General features: G+C 50.5%; 1 long non-coding RNA gene across 1 annotated transcript in view; it reads right to left on the reverse strand.

Moving 5' to 3' along the window:
- Nucleotides 1-14832, reverse strand: part of LOC134935199 (uncharacterized) — a 154762-nt gene extending 139930 nt beyond the window's left edge. Inside the window, exon 1 of the long non-coding RNA XR_010179978.1 lies at nucleotides 14746-14832. This is a non-coding gene — a long non-coding RNA (uncharacterized LOC134935199). The remainder of the gene's footprint in view (nucleotides 1-14745) is intronic.
- Between the last annotated feature and the right edge of the window lie 244 nt (nucleotides 14833-15076).

Consider the following 15076-nt stretch of genomic DNA (forward strand, 5'->3'; position numbering starts at 1 on the left):
TTATAGTAATGCCCAGTATACATTATGCCACATACAGCAATGGCCTTTAGACATTATGCCACACACAATAATGCCCATTACGCAATATGCCACACACCGTAATGCTCCTGACACATTATGCCACACACCGTAATGCCTGTGACACATTATGCCACGCATCGCAATGCCCGTTATACATAATGCTACACTGCAATGCCCCTGAGACATTATAGCACATACAATGCCTGTGATACAGTACACCACACCGTCATGCCTGTGACACATTATGACACATACCGCAATGCCCGTTATACATTATGCCACACACTGCAATACCCCTGAGACATTATACCACATACCACAATGCAGGGCCGGCCCAAGCTTTATTTTTTTGGTAAGCGAATATAGATTTTGGCGCCCCTTAATAAGATATTTTGCAGACCTATACAGCAGTGAGGTGTCCTTGACGGGTGCGTTACTGAATCCCTGTGGACAGAATACCGACACGGGCATCCTGACAGTGGGAATCCCAACAGTTCTTCATAAGGAACATAAGCCTAATCCTTACCTTTCCCGAACCCTCCCTTCCCGCAGCGTAATCCTAAACCTCCCTTCTCGCAGCCTAACTATAACCCGACCTTCCCACAGACTAACCCTAACATCCCCTCCTGCAGCCTAACCCTAACTCTCTGTACCCGCAGTCTAATCCTAACCTTCCCCTCCCATAGCCTAACCCTAACCCTCTGTTCCTGCAGTCTAACCCTCCCTTCCTGCAGCCTAATCCTAACCTCCCTTCCCGCAGCCTAACCCTAACCCTCCCTTCCCGCAGCCTAACCCTCTGTACCTGCAGTCTAACCCAAACCTCCCTACCCACAGCCTAAATCCAACTTCCCTTCCCACAGCCCAAACCTAACCTCCCCTCCCACATCCCAACCCTCTGTACCTGCAGTCTAACCCTCCCTACCCGCAGCCTAAGTCCAACTTCCCTTCCCTCTGCCCAACCCTAACCTCCCCTCTCACTTCCCAACCCTCTGTATCTGCACCCTAATTCTAACCCTCCCTTCCGGCAGCCTAAACCTAACATCCCCTCCCGCAGCCTGAACCTATCCCTCCCCCCGGATACTTACATGTGAGATGTCAGCTGTCGGGATTCCGGTGTCGGTATTCTGTTGTACTAACTACATCCTGTCCCAGACTGAGGAAGAGGCATGTGATTGCATACCAGTTGGAGAATGTGTTACATTACCACCTCACAGTCAGCTATGTACCAGCCTCTTTCCAAGAACATCACATTGTTTCTCCTGTAAGTGTCTCCAGCATGACACTGGAGTTTTTTCCATAAACATAGTCCAACATATATATTTAATGGCACTCCAAAGTGGCCTGAGCAAACTCCACAATGAAAGCTACAAAGAAAAACAACCCACAAAAGAGGACTTGGAGTATATGACAAACTTCTGTATCTACTTTCTGCACTAACCATTTGTAATTTCACCCCATCTATTTTTCCCAGCCACTGCCAGTCTGTCACCCCCCCCCCCCAACCCAACTGAGTTCCCTGCTGCCTGTTAAATGCAGCTCCCATTTCATTTGCTCTACTCACTTGATCCAGCAGCTGTGCCCCATTCAGTGACTGTGGTGTCTTGGCTAGTTGGTCTCCCGCAGCTGTTCTCCCTCCTGTCACTGAACGGAGCAGGTACAGGTGCCTTGCCCCTCCCCCTCTGCACCTCCTGGGTCAGGGTAGATGCTAGAGCCAAGTGGGCTAAAGGACCTCTGACATCAGGGGGAGGAGCAAGGCCGGCAGAATAGTACCTTCACTATCCACGCAACCAACTGTTCCCTTTAGTAAACCAGTGTCGAGTGAAGCAAGCCCGCAAGGGTACATTTTGGGTACTATGTTCGGGCCTTGCTCCAACCACTAGTGACATCAGAGTTCCTTTCCCCAACGTGGTTTTAGCCATTACCCCCAGGTCAGCCTGTGTTTCAGACACAGATAGCTTCCTGGTACCCGGTAAACAGCTTCTCTCCCAGTCCCAACCTCTGATGCTATTGGTGCCCGGACTTTCCGCTCAGCCCACACATTCACACTAGCCCTCCTCCTAGAGCAGAGCTCACTGATTGCTATCAGCACTGCACACGCTCTGTTGTCTCTGTGGTGTCTAGCTACTGTTTGCCTGCTTCACCTTGTGGAAAATCCGTCTCTGGCACAGCTGGCTTGCTAAGCCTGGGCCAGTGGGATCTATCCCTGACACTAGTGATGAGATTGCGGGGGGTCGCAGCATATATGACAAGGTGACAGCACACACGCTAACCTGCAGAGCGAGGCAACAGGTGGGATCAGGGCCAGATTAGGGCAACTCATTTGTAGGGTCCCCGAACAATAAAATTATAAACATCATGCTACACTGAACTTTATGCCACAATGTCCCCAACATGCTATACTGTGCACCCAGTATAAGCATTATGCCCCACTGTGCCTCCAGTATGAATAAGAACCCGCTCCAGTACAACAGTACTGTCCCAGTATGGCACATATTGCCCACCCACACTATACCACACAGAACCCCCATATTAATACTATGACCCAGTGCCAGCCACTGTGCCACAAAGTGCCTCCCAGTATGCCACACGGAGTCCACTTTATTATGTTCTCATGTCATCTCATTGTAAAACAAACCCCCTTTATTAACATTATGTCCCAATGATCCCCCCACCATGCCACAAAGAGTCCATGGGTGCTTACCTTTGGTTGAGGCCTCCAGCTTATTTACAGCATCCAGAAATGTCTCCTGCTGCAGAATGCATAGTCCTTACATGCAACAGAATGTCTCCCAAGTCCCTTAAGCATGTAATGAAAAGTTAAAGGGACTCAGAACTGCTGCTCCAGTTCCTCATCTGTGTGCATAGTGTACACACAGCAGCCACGCAGCAAGGACTGAGCACAGCAGCAGCTACATATCACTTCAGCAGTCACATTTTGTATCTCCATTTTGGGTCCTCGCACATAGATGTTCTGTACGCTGCCTGCACCCTGCCACCTTCACACAAAGCTGCCCATGACACTGCCTAATGCGGCTTTCTTACAGACTGCACAGAAATGCCTGTTACTGTGTCCACACGGACTGACCTGTGTGGGGGCCCTTGTGTGTCAATCTGGCCCTAGGTGGGATGGGGGGAGCTGAGCCTCTAGCTGATGTTTGACAGGAGGCTCCCTGGGTGACAGAGTGCAGGCGCCTCCACAGTGCCGCACACAGAATCTCTGTCTCCCCCTGCTGGTGCACAGAGCTAATGCAGGCACTGTGAAGGAGCCAGGCACCCACTGGTAAGTGATCCGCTGCGCCCTCCACAATGCAGCGCTCTATGCGGCTGCGTAGTCAGCGTAATGGTCGGGCTGGCCCTGCCACAATGCCTGTGATATAGTATACCACACACCATAATGCCTGTGAGACATAGCACAATGCCTGTTATACCTTATGCCACACACTGCAATGCCCATTATACATTATGCCACACACCACATTGCCCATTATACATTATGCCACACACTGCAATGCCCATTATACATTATGCCACACGCCACAATGTCCATTATACATTATGCCGCACACTGCAATGCCCCTGAGACATTATACCACATACCACAATGCCCGTGATATAGCACACCACACACCGTAATGCCTGTGACACATTATGACATACACTGCAATGTCCATGATACATTATGCCACACACCGCAATGCCCATTACACATTAAGCCCTACAGTAAGGCTTATAATTATTTTTAAATTACCTGCTCAATGCTAGGGGTTTCATGCTCTTGGTTCCATGCATGGTGCCATTGGTTTTCATGCTCAGGGTGTCATGCTCATTGCCAGGGGTTTCATGCGCTAGGTGTTATGCTTGTCTCCAGGTGTATCATGTGCTGGGTGTCAAACTCATTGCCAGGGGGTAATATTCATTGCCAGGGGTTTCATGCACTGGTTGTCATGCTCATTGCTAGGGGGTAATGCTTGTTGCCAGGGATTTCATGAGCTGGGTGTTGTGCTTGTTACCAGGGGGTAATGCTTGTTGCTAGGGCTGTGCTCCCAGTGTCACATATGCCCCCAGTGCCAGATATTCCCCCACAGTGCCAGATAAAAATATGCCCCCACAGTACCAGATACACATATGCCCCCAGTGCCAGATACACATATGCCCTCAGTGCCAAATATGCCCCCCCAGTGCCAGGTACACACCCACCCCCCGCTGCTGTGCTGTATGGGAAGGAGGGTACAGTCTGTGAGTCTGGGAAGGGCACAGTGCATGCCTCTCCTGTGTCCGCCCTGTGTCTCCAGCTGCGTGTCTGTCAAATGAAGTGCGTGTTCGTGAGCCAATCAGAGCTCATGGACCGGCAGCTGCAGCTCCTTATTGGCTGCCGGTCCATGAGCTCTGATTGGCTCACAAACCGGCACTTCATTTGACAGACACGCCGCCGACGCTGGAGAGCCAGGAGGGACACAGGAGAAGTGCGCACTGTGTCCTCCGGCTCCATCCCGAACTCACAGCAGCAATCAGTGGAGGCGCGCCCGCAGCCCTGCGCCTCCAAACCTCCGCAGTGGCTGCAAGGGTGGTAGTTACGCCACTGACCCACATGTAATTATTTGTTATAGCAACTCCCTCTGACCCTATCTGCCCCTTTAGGTGCACCTTTCCAGAGGGAGTGACTGGTGTTGCAGGTTCGGGGATATGGTCTCCCAGACCACCAAGGGAGCATCTCTTATAGCCCTTTGGGCCACTAGCTTCCTTTGGAGTCTGATTAGGGCCTCTGTGCCCTGATGGCCTGTATCATCTCGAGCATGTATAAGTTCATTTCAGTGGGTCATCGGGGTGCAGGTCTCCATAAGAAATCACCACACAATTTAACATAAGGATAATGCGATAAAAATAATATAAGATAATAAAATTAAATATAAATAAATGCTGAATGAGCACATACTAAGAGATAACATTCTAGCATTCAAAAATGTTCCTTCAATTGAGACGGCACAGAGATAAGAGACAATGCTGTTTGAGAGGTTAGACGTAAATTAAATCTCATGCACTTTGCATTCATATTCTAAACACGGGGCCGGAGCTTCCACTAGGCAGCTTTAGGCAGCTGCCTAGGGGCACCGGGACCTGAAGGGGCGGTCTGCTATAGATGCATGAAAAAGGTAGTGTGGTCCTACATCTCATAGCCGCCTCAATCCCCCTGGCACTTGTATCTACAGTAGCCGTGACTGCCAAGCTCCTGTATTGCAGCATCCAGCTCCACCTGGCACAGGCAGTAACTTTGACAGCTCCTGGACTCCTGGCTGGGGGTGACATACAGTGCTGCTCTTCATTCCAGGCTCTTTCACAGACTACTCAGTCCCAACTCTGCAGGGGGGGGACGGAGATGAGCAGCTGGCATGCACGCAGATGGTGGAGGGGATAGAACAGAAGACATTTAAAAGAGTGGGGTGGGGGGGGGGGCAGCAGGAGACCGCACAGACTGGGAAGATGGGGAGAGGGAGCAGCCATACAACAGACGGGGAAGGGGAGAGCAGCAGTATGCCTTTCTCCTGAAGGGCAGGTAGGGGGAAGGGGCAGTAGGCAGAAGTTTTGCCTAGGGTGCCGAGAGACCTTGCACCGGCCCTGTCTAAACATAGTTCAATTAGGGCACTTTCAATAGACCTGGGGACTTAGGTGGTCATTCCGAGTTTTTAGCAGCCGTGCAAACGCTATGCCGCCTCCCACTGGGAGTGTATTTTAGCTTAGCAGAAGTGCAAATGAAAGGATCGCAGAGCGGCGGCAAAGTTTTTTTGTACAGTTTTAGAGTAGCTCAATACCTACTCAGCGCTTACGATGACTTCAGACTGTTCAGTTCCTGTTTTGACGTTACAAACACGCCCTGCGTTCACCCAGCCATGCCTGCGTTTTTTCGAACACTCCCTGAAAACGGTCAGTTGCCACCCAGAAACGCCCACTTCATGTCAATCACTCTGCGGCCAGCAGTGCGACAGAAAATAAGAATTTACTCACCGGTAATTCTATTTCTCATAGTTCGTAGTGGATGCTGGGGACTCCGTAAGGACCATGGGGATTAGCGGCTCCGCAGGAGACTGGGCACAACTATAAAGAAAGCTTTTAGACTACTGGTGTGCACTGGCTCCTCCCACTAAGACCCTCCTCCAGACCTCAGTTAGGATACTGTGCCCGGAAGAGCTGACACAATTAGGAAGGATTTTGAATCCCGGGTAAGACTCATACCAGCCACACCAATCACACCGTATAACTCGTGATACAATACCCAGTTAACAGCATGATAACAACTGAGCCTCTCAACAGATAGCTCAACAATAACCCTTTAGTTAAGCAATAACTATATACAAGTATTGCAAACAATCCGCACTTGGGATGGGCGCCCAGCATCCACTACGGACTATGAGAAATAGAATTACCGGTGAGTAAATTCTTATTTTCTCTAACGTCCTAAGTGGATGCTGGGGACTCCGTAAGGACCATGGGGATTATACCAAAGCTCCCAAACGGGCGGGAGAGTGCGGATGACTCTGCAGCACCGAATGAGAGAACTCAAGGTCCTCCTCAGCCAGGGTATCAAATTTGTAGAATTTTGCAAACGTGTTTGCCCCTGACCAAGTAGCAGCTCGGCAAAGTTGAAGAGCCGAGACCCCTCGGGCAGCCGCCCAAGAAGAGCCCACTTTCCTCGTGGAATGGGCTTTTACTGATTTAGGATGCGGCAGTCCAGCCGCAGAATGTGCAAGCTGAATCGTACTACAGATCCAGCGAGCAATAGTCTGCTTAGAAGCAGGTGCACCCAACTTGTTGGGCGCATACAGGATAAAAAGCGAGTCAGTCTTCCTGACTCCAGCTGTCCTGGAAACCTAAATTTTTAGGGCCCTGACTACATCCAACAACTTGGAAGCCTCCAAGTCATTCGTAGCCGCAGGCACCACGATAGGTTGGTTCAGATGAAAAGCTGATACCACTTTGGGGAGAAACTGGGGACGAGTCCTCTATTCTGCCCTATCCATATGGAAAATCAGATAAGGGCTTTTACATGACAAAGCCGCCAATTCTGAAACACGCCTGGCCGAAGCCAAGGCCAACAACATGACCACTTTCCACGTGAGATATTTTAAATCCACGGTTTTCAGTGGCTCAAACCAATGTGACTTTAGGAAATCCAACACCACGTTGAGATCCCAAGGTGCCACTGGAGGCACAAAAGGGGGCTGAATATGCAGCACTCCCTTAACAAAAGTTCAGGTAGTGAAGCCAATTCTCTCTGGAAGAAAATCGATAGAGCCGAAATCTGGACCTTAATGGAACCCAATTTAAGGCCCATAGTCACCCCTGACTGTAGGAAGTGCAGGAACCGGCCCAGCTGAAATTCTTCCGTTGGGGCCTTCCTGGCCTCACACCACGCAACATATTTTCGCCATATGCGGTGATAATGGTTCGCGGTTACTTCTTTCCTAGCTTTTATCAGCGTAGGAATGACTTCCTCCGGAATGCCCTTTTCCTTCAGGATCCGGTGTTCAACCGCCATGCCGTCAAACGCAGCCGCGGTAAGTCTTGGAACAGACAGGGCCCCTGCTGCAGCAGGTCCTGTCTGAGCGGTAGAGGCCATGGGTCCTCTGACATCATTTCTTGAAGTTCCGGATACCACGCTCTTCTTGGCCAATCCGGAACAATGAGTATAGTTCTTACTCCTCTTCTCCTTATTATCCTCAGTACCTTTGGTATGAGAGGAAGAGGAGGGAACACATAAACCGATCGGTACACCCACGGTGTTACCAGAGCGTCCACAGCTATCGCCTGCGGGTCTCTTGACCTGGCGCAATATTTTTCTAGCTTTTTGTTTAGGCGGGACGCCATCATGTCCACCTGTGGTTTTTCCCACTGGTTTACAATCATTTGAAAGACTTCTGAATGAAGTCCCCACTCTCCCGGGTGGAGGTCGTGCCTGCTGAGGAAGTCTGCTTCCCAGTTGTCCACTCCCGGAATGAACATTGCTGACAGTGCTAACATGTGATTTTCCGCCCATCGGAGAATCCTTGTGGCTTCTGCCATCGCCGTCCTGCTTCTCGTGCCGCCCTGTCGATTTACATGGGCGACGGCCGTGATGTTGTCTGACTGGATCAGTACCAGCTGGTTTTGAAGCAGGGGTTTTGCGTGACTTAGGGCATTGTAAATGGCCCTTAGTTCCAGAATATTTATGTGCAGGGAAGTCTCCTGACTTGACCATAGTCCTTGGAAGTTTCTTCCCTGCGTGACTGCTCCCCAGCCTCTCAGGCTGGCATCCGTGGTCACCAGGACCCAGTCCTGTATGCCGAATCTGTGGCCCTCTTGAAGATGAGCACTCTGCAGCCACCACAGCAGAGACACCCTTGTCCTTGGAGACAGGGTTATCAGACGATGCATCTGAAGATGCGATCCGGACCACTTGTCCAACAGGTCCCACTGAAAGGTTCTTGCATGAAACCTGCCGAATGGAATCGCTTCGTAGGAAGCTACCATCTTTCCCAGGATCCGCGTGCAGTGATGCACCAACACCTGTTTTGGTTTTAGGAGGCCTCTGACTAGAGATGACAGCTCCTTGGCCTTCTCCTCCGGGAGAAACACTTTTCTCTGTTCTGTGTCCAGAACCATCCCTAGGAACAGCAGGCGTGTCGTAGGGACCAGCTGTGACTTTGGAATGTTTAGAATCCAGCCGTGCTGTTGTAGCACTTCCCGAGATAGTGCTACCCCTACCAACAACTGCTCTCTGGACCTCGCCTTTATCAGGAGATCGTCCAGGTACGGGATAATTAAAACTCCCTTCCTTCGAAGGCGTATCATCATTTCCGCCATTACCTTGGTAAAGACCCTCGGAGCCGTGGAGAGACCGAACGGCACCGTCTGGAATTGGTAATGACAATCTTGTACCACAAACCTGAGGTACTCCTGGTGAGGATGGTAAATGGGGACATGTAGGTAAGCATCCTTGATGTCCAGCGATACCATGTAATCTCCCTCGTCCAGGCTTGCAATTACCGCCCTGAGCGATTCCATCTTGAACTTGTATTTTTTGATATATGTGTTCAAGGATTTCAAATTTCAAATGGGTCTCACCGAACCGTCCGGTTTCGGTACCACAAACATTGTGGAATAGTAACCCCTTCCTTGTTGAAGTAGGGGCACCTTTACTATCACATGTTGTGAATACAGCTTTTGAATTGCCTGTAACACTGCCTCCCTGCCTGAGGGAGTGGTTGGCAAGGCAGATTTGAGGAAACGGCGGGGGGGAGACGTCTCGAATACCAGTTTGTACCCCATAGATACTATTTGAAGGATCCAGGGATCCACCCGTGAGCGAGCCCACTGATTGCTGAAATGCTTGAGACGGGCCCCCACCGTACCTGGCTCTGCCTGTGGAGCCCCAGCGTCATGCTGTGGACTTAGAGGAAGCGGGGGAGGACTTTTGCTCCTGGGAACTGGCTGTATGCTGCAGCTTTTTCCCTCTACCTCTGCCTCTGGGCAGAAAGGACGCACCTTTAACCCGCTTGCCCCTATTGGGCCGAAAGGACTGTACCTGATAATACGGTGCTTTCTTTGGTTGTGAGGGAACATGGGGCAAAAATGTAGACTTCCCAGCTGTTGCTGTGGAAACGAGGTCCGAGAGACCATCCCCGAACAATTCCTCACCCTTATAAGGCAGAACTTCCATGTGTCGTTTGGAATCTGCATCACCTGTCCACTGCCGAGTCCATAACCCTCTCCTGGCAGAAATGGACATTGCACTAATTTTGGATGCCAGCCGGCAAATATCCCTCTGTGCATCCCTCATGTATAAAAGTGCGTCTTTTATATGCTCTACGTTCAGCAAAATAGTGTCCCTGTCTAGGGTATCTATATTTTCTGACAGGGAATCTGACCACGCAGCAGCAGCGCTGCACATCCAGGCTGAAGCTATAGCCGGTCTCAGTATCACACCTGTGTGTGTATATATAGATTTCAGGATAGCCTCCTGCTTTCTATCAGCAGATTCCTTCAGGGCGGCCGTATCCGGAGACGGTAGTGCCACCTTCTTTGACAAGCGTGTGAGCGCTTTATCCACCCTAGGGGATGTTTCCCAGCGTGACCTATCCTCTGGCGGGAAAGGGTACGCCATTAGTAACCTCTTAGAAATTACCATCTTTTTATCAGGGGAAGCCCACGCTTCTTCACACACTTCATTTAACTCTTCAGATGGAGGAAAAGCTACTGGTAGTTTTTTCTCTCCAAACATTATACCCTTTTTTGTGGTACCGGGGTTAACATCAGAAATGTGCAACACATTTTTCATTGCCTCAATCATGTAACGTGTGGCCCTCCTGGAAGTTACATTAGTCTCTTCGTCGTCGACACTGGAGTCAGTATCCGTGTCGACATCTGTGTCAACCATCTGAGGTAGCGGGCGTTTTAGAGCCCCTGATGGTTTTTGAGACGCCTGGGCAGGCACAGGCTGAGAAACCGGCTGTCCCACATTAGGTATGTCGTCAAACCTTTTATGTAAGGAGTCGACACTATCACGTAATTCCTTCCACAGCACCATCCACTCAGGTGTCGACCCCGCAGGGGGTGACATCACATTTACAGGCATCTGCTCCGCCTCCACATAAGCCTCCTCATCAAACATGTCGACACAGCTGTACCGACACACCGCAAACACACAGGGAATGCTCTGACAGAGGACAGGATCCCACAAAGCCCTTTGGGGAGACAGAGAGAGAGTATGCCAGCACACACCAGAGCGCTATATAACACTGGGATCCCACTATCAATGAGTGTTTTCCCTATAGCTGCTTTTTAATATATATTACATATATATATATATATATATATATATATATCTATACTGCGCCTAAATTTAGTGCCCCCCCTCTCTTCTTTACCCTTCTGTAGTATTCTCAGACTGCAGGGGAGAGCCAGGGAGCTTCCTTCCAGCGGAACTGTGAGGGAAAAATGGCGCCAGTGTGCTGAGGGAGAAGCCCCGCCCCCTTTCCGGCGGACTTTCTCCCGCTTTTTCTGTGATACTGGCAGGGGTAATTTTACATCTATATAGCCTCTGGGACTATATATGATGTATATTTTGCCAGCCAAGGTGTTATTTATTGCCCTCAGGGCGCCCCCCCCCAGCGCCCTGCACCCATCAGTGACCGAAGTATGAGGTGTACATGAGGAGCAATGGCGCACAGCTGCAGTGCTGTGCGCTACCTTGGTGAAGACTGAAGTCTTCTGCCGCCGATTTTCCGGACCTTCTTCGTGCTTCTGGCTCTGTAAGGGGGACGGCGGCGCGGCTCCGGGAACGAACACCAAGGTCGGGTCCTGCGGTCGATCCCTCTGGAGCTAATGGTGTCCAGTAGCCTAAGAAGCCCAAACTACCACCTGTTAGGTAGGTTCGCTTCTTCTCCCCTTAGTCCCTCGCTGCAGTGAGTCTGTTGCCAGCAGATCTCACTGAAAATAAAAAACCTAAATATACTTTCTTTCTAGGTGCTCAGGAGAGCCCCTAGTGTGCATCCAGCTCGGCCGGGGCGGGCACAAGAATTTAACTGAGGTCTGGAGGAGGGTCTTAGTGGGAGGAGCCAGTGCACACCAGTAGTCTAAAAGCTTTCTTTATAGTTGTGCCCAGTCTCCTGCGGAGCCGCTAATCCCCATGGTCCTTACGGAGTCCCCAGCATCCACTTAGGACGTTAGAGAAATGCTTCGCTAGACCTTGTGTGAAACTACATTGTTCGTTGTAATAGTATGTTGCGCGTGCGCATTGCGCCGCATACGCATGCGCAGAAGTGCCGTTTTTTTGCCTCATCGCTGCACATCGAATGAATGCAGCTAGCGATCAACTCGGAATGACCACCTTAGTAAAGATATTTGGAGACTGGAAACAAAGTCTTAGGAGTAGTAGTAGTAGTACTGCAGAGTGGAGGGGGGGGGGAGGCAGGCTGGGAGTAGCAGCAGGGGCGTAGCTATGACTATTGGGGCCCCATAGAAAATTTGTCTTCACTACCCCCACCCGGGTTCTGCTGCATGGTGCAACCAAAATTCACCTTCCCTATGCCCCCACCACCGCCACCGGACTCTGTACTCACCTCCTGTGCCCCGTGGCTTTTCCTCTATCAGCAGTGTGCTGCTGCTGCAGGCACATCTGCTCTCAATGTCCCGTCCGGCAGGCTCTGTGTCTCTCCATCCTCACTGATGCTGGAAGGAGCCATGCCAAGCAATGCCACGGCTCCTTCCAGCATCCCAGCATCAGTGAGAACAGGGAGACAGAGCCATCCATAACACTGAAAGTAATGTGCCTGCAGCACCAGCACACTGCTGATAGAGGAGAACCCACAGGTCACTGGCCTCTGGTGAAGTTAGTGTGTTGGCAGCAGGCTGCATATCCAGGTGCAGGGGGAGGGCCGGGCTCTGGAGGTGGCCAGGGCCCCATAGAAACCGCACCCCCTGCACCTACGATGCCTACGCCTATGAGTAGCAGCATTAATGCAGAGTAGGGGTAAGGGGAGAACTCACTGCACTTAAGTTCTCCCCTTACTTTCCGTGGTCAGTTCCTCTTGAATGCTTCCGGCTCTGTATTCAACTTTTGCTTGCATATTGCATACAGCACAGAGCAGCTCCTGAGTTCCCTCATCAGTATCATGGAAGTGATGTGTCACATGACGCTGATGAGGGGATTTGGAAGCCGCTCAGTGATGTATACAGCACTAACTGTGCATCCAGAATACAGAGCCGTGGCAGCCCCCCTCCGGAAACAGGTACTGCTGGCCACCTGTTCTCAGCATTTGCAAGGCCACGCTGAACCTTTGTGGGGCCCCTCTGTGTGTAGAATCCCCAGGATAACTGCCCCTGTCACCAACCCTCCTTAATCTGGCCCTGTAGAGAGTATAATTGTGCATAAACTCTATGGTTTGGGTGCCCTAACCAGGAGTTTAAATAGGTTTAGCTGCAATACATCTATTTTGGCGAGACAAGTGCGGTAAGTAATGGTTGCCTGCACAATTGCATTTCTCCATCGGATGCCAGTAACAGGGCATCCAATGGAATTAGCTCCAAAGTGCTTTACATTAGCATTTTCCAAACACAATGCAAAATAAAGGTATCCTGTCTCTAGGTCGACATTACTTAGGTCGACCACTATTGGCTGACAGTAAGTAGGTTGACATGGTTTCTAGGTCGACAGGGACTCTAAGTTGACATGTTCTAGGTAGACATTACAAAAGGTCGACATGAGTTTAAAAAATAAATAAATCATTTTTTGATCTTTTTCATACTTTACGATCCACGTGGACTACAATTGGGAACGGACACCTGCGCGTCTGCGCGAGCCATGCGAGGGGACACGGTGCACTAACTGGGGATCCCGTTCACTGGTGGTCATTCTGACCTGATCGCACGCCTGGATATTTCACTGCGCTGCGATCAGGTCCGAACTGTGCATGCGTATGCACCGCAATGCGCAGGCGCGTCGTACGAGTGCAAAGCGGATCATTGCTGGGTGAAGGATTTTACGAAGAATCCATTTGGTTGTATATTCTCTTAAATTTGTATAACTTAAAGGGGTATCAAAAGATATACAAATATTTCATCATCAATGCACGATAGGCTTTCAGAAAGCTCTTCTCGTTGAATCAAATCACTTGATTAAGAATGCAGCTACAGGTTGTACAAAGAGGAAGAACACATGAAAGGAACAATGTTTTACTATTACAATGTAGAGAAAAAGGTGCAGTTTTAAGAATAAGAATAGTTTGAATTGGAAACAGTGAAATGTATTAACGATGTAGCAGGCCTTGGCAACTACACAGCTCATAATGGTGTTTATTGTTGTCTGATAGACCAAAGAACTGGGTCATTGCTGTACACAACTCTTACCGGCTCATCCAAAAGAAAAATCAAGTTATTTATTTAGCAATCATGGAAAATGTTTACTATTATTTCCTAGTATAGAACAGGTCCAAGACAAAACCAAGGGGCTAAATCAGACCTGATCGCTGCTATACATGTGCACACAGCAGCGATCAGGTCTGAAGTGCACATGCGCCGGCGCTGCAGTGCGCCAGCGCATGCCAGGCAGCCGACGGCTGTCGTAGCTTAGCGATCGCCTCTGCCTGATTGACAGGCAGAGGTGGTTGCTGGGCGGGAGGGGGCGGTCCGGCGGCGCAGCGGGCAGTGACGAGTAGCTCCCTGCCAGCGAGCAGGAGCTGCGCTGGCAGGGAGTTACTCCTGAAGTACAAAAGCATCACCGCTGTGCGATGCTTTTGTATTCTACGACGGGGCTGGGACTGACATGCGGGGCGGGCTAGCCCTGTGCTGGGCGTCCCCCCACATGTCAGGGAAGCTGATCGTAGAAGTGCTAAATTTAGCACATCTACGATCAGGTCTGAATCACCCCCATAGTTGGAATGAATAGTGAAACAATGGGCCTAATTCAGACCTGATCGTAGAAGTGCTAAATTTTGCACGGCTATGATCAGTTACTCGGACATGCGGGAGGACGCCCAGCACAGGGATAGTCCGCCCTGCATGTCTGCCCACACACATGGCCGGATTAACAATGGGGCAGATGGAGCTGCAGCTCCAGGCCCCTCATTGAAAATAGGCCCACAGAAGTGACAGCAGTGACAGGAAAAATCTGTTTCCTGTCACAGACTGCCAGCGGACATCCTCTCCCGTGCATCTCCTACTCTAGCACCAGCACTCTCTAGTGGGCTGACTCACCCCTCCGACTGCCATGATTAGAGTTCAGCTCCGACCAGGTAGCCTAGGAAACAGTCCCTGCACAGAAGCTATCAGTATGCTGAGGTCCGCGCAGCACTTCCTCATTCTACAAGCTCCGCCCCTGCGTGACGTCATGCGGGGGCGGGGCCATCTCTCGGCACTGCTGGAAGCCTGCATGAGCTGTGAGCCTGCTGTGACACTGACAACACAGACTGAAGAGGCAGGAAGAAGAGGTACAGTAGCAGCCTCTGGTAAACCAGTGCAAGGTAGTAAAACATGAAGTAGAGCAAGGGGTGAGGGAGAGAAAAGAGATGAATGTGGGCTAGTAATG

The sequence above is a fragment of the Pseudophryne corroboree genome, chromosome 6, assembly GCF_028390025.1.
Source record: "Pseudophryne corroboree isolate aPseCor3 chromosome 6, aPseCor3.hap2, whole genome shotgun sequence".
Classification (NCBI taxonomy): domain Eukaryota; kingdom Metazoa; phylum Chordata; class Amphibia; order Anura; family Myobatrachidae; genus Pseudophryne; species Pseudophryne corroboree.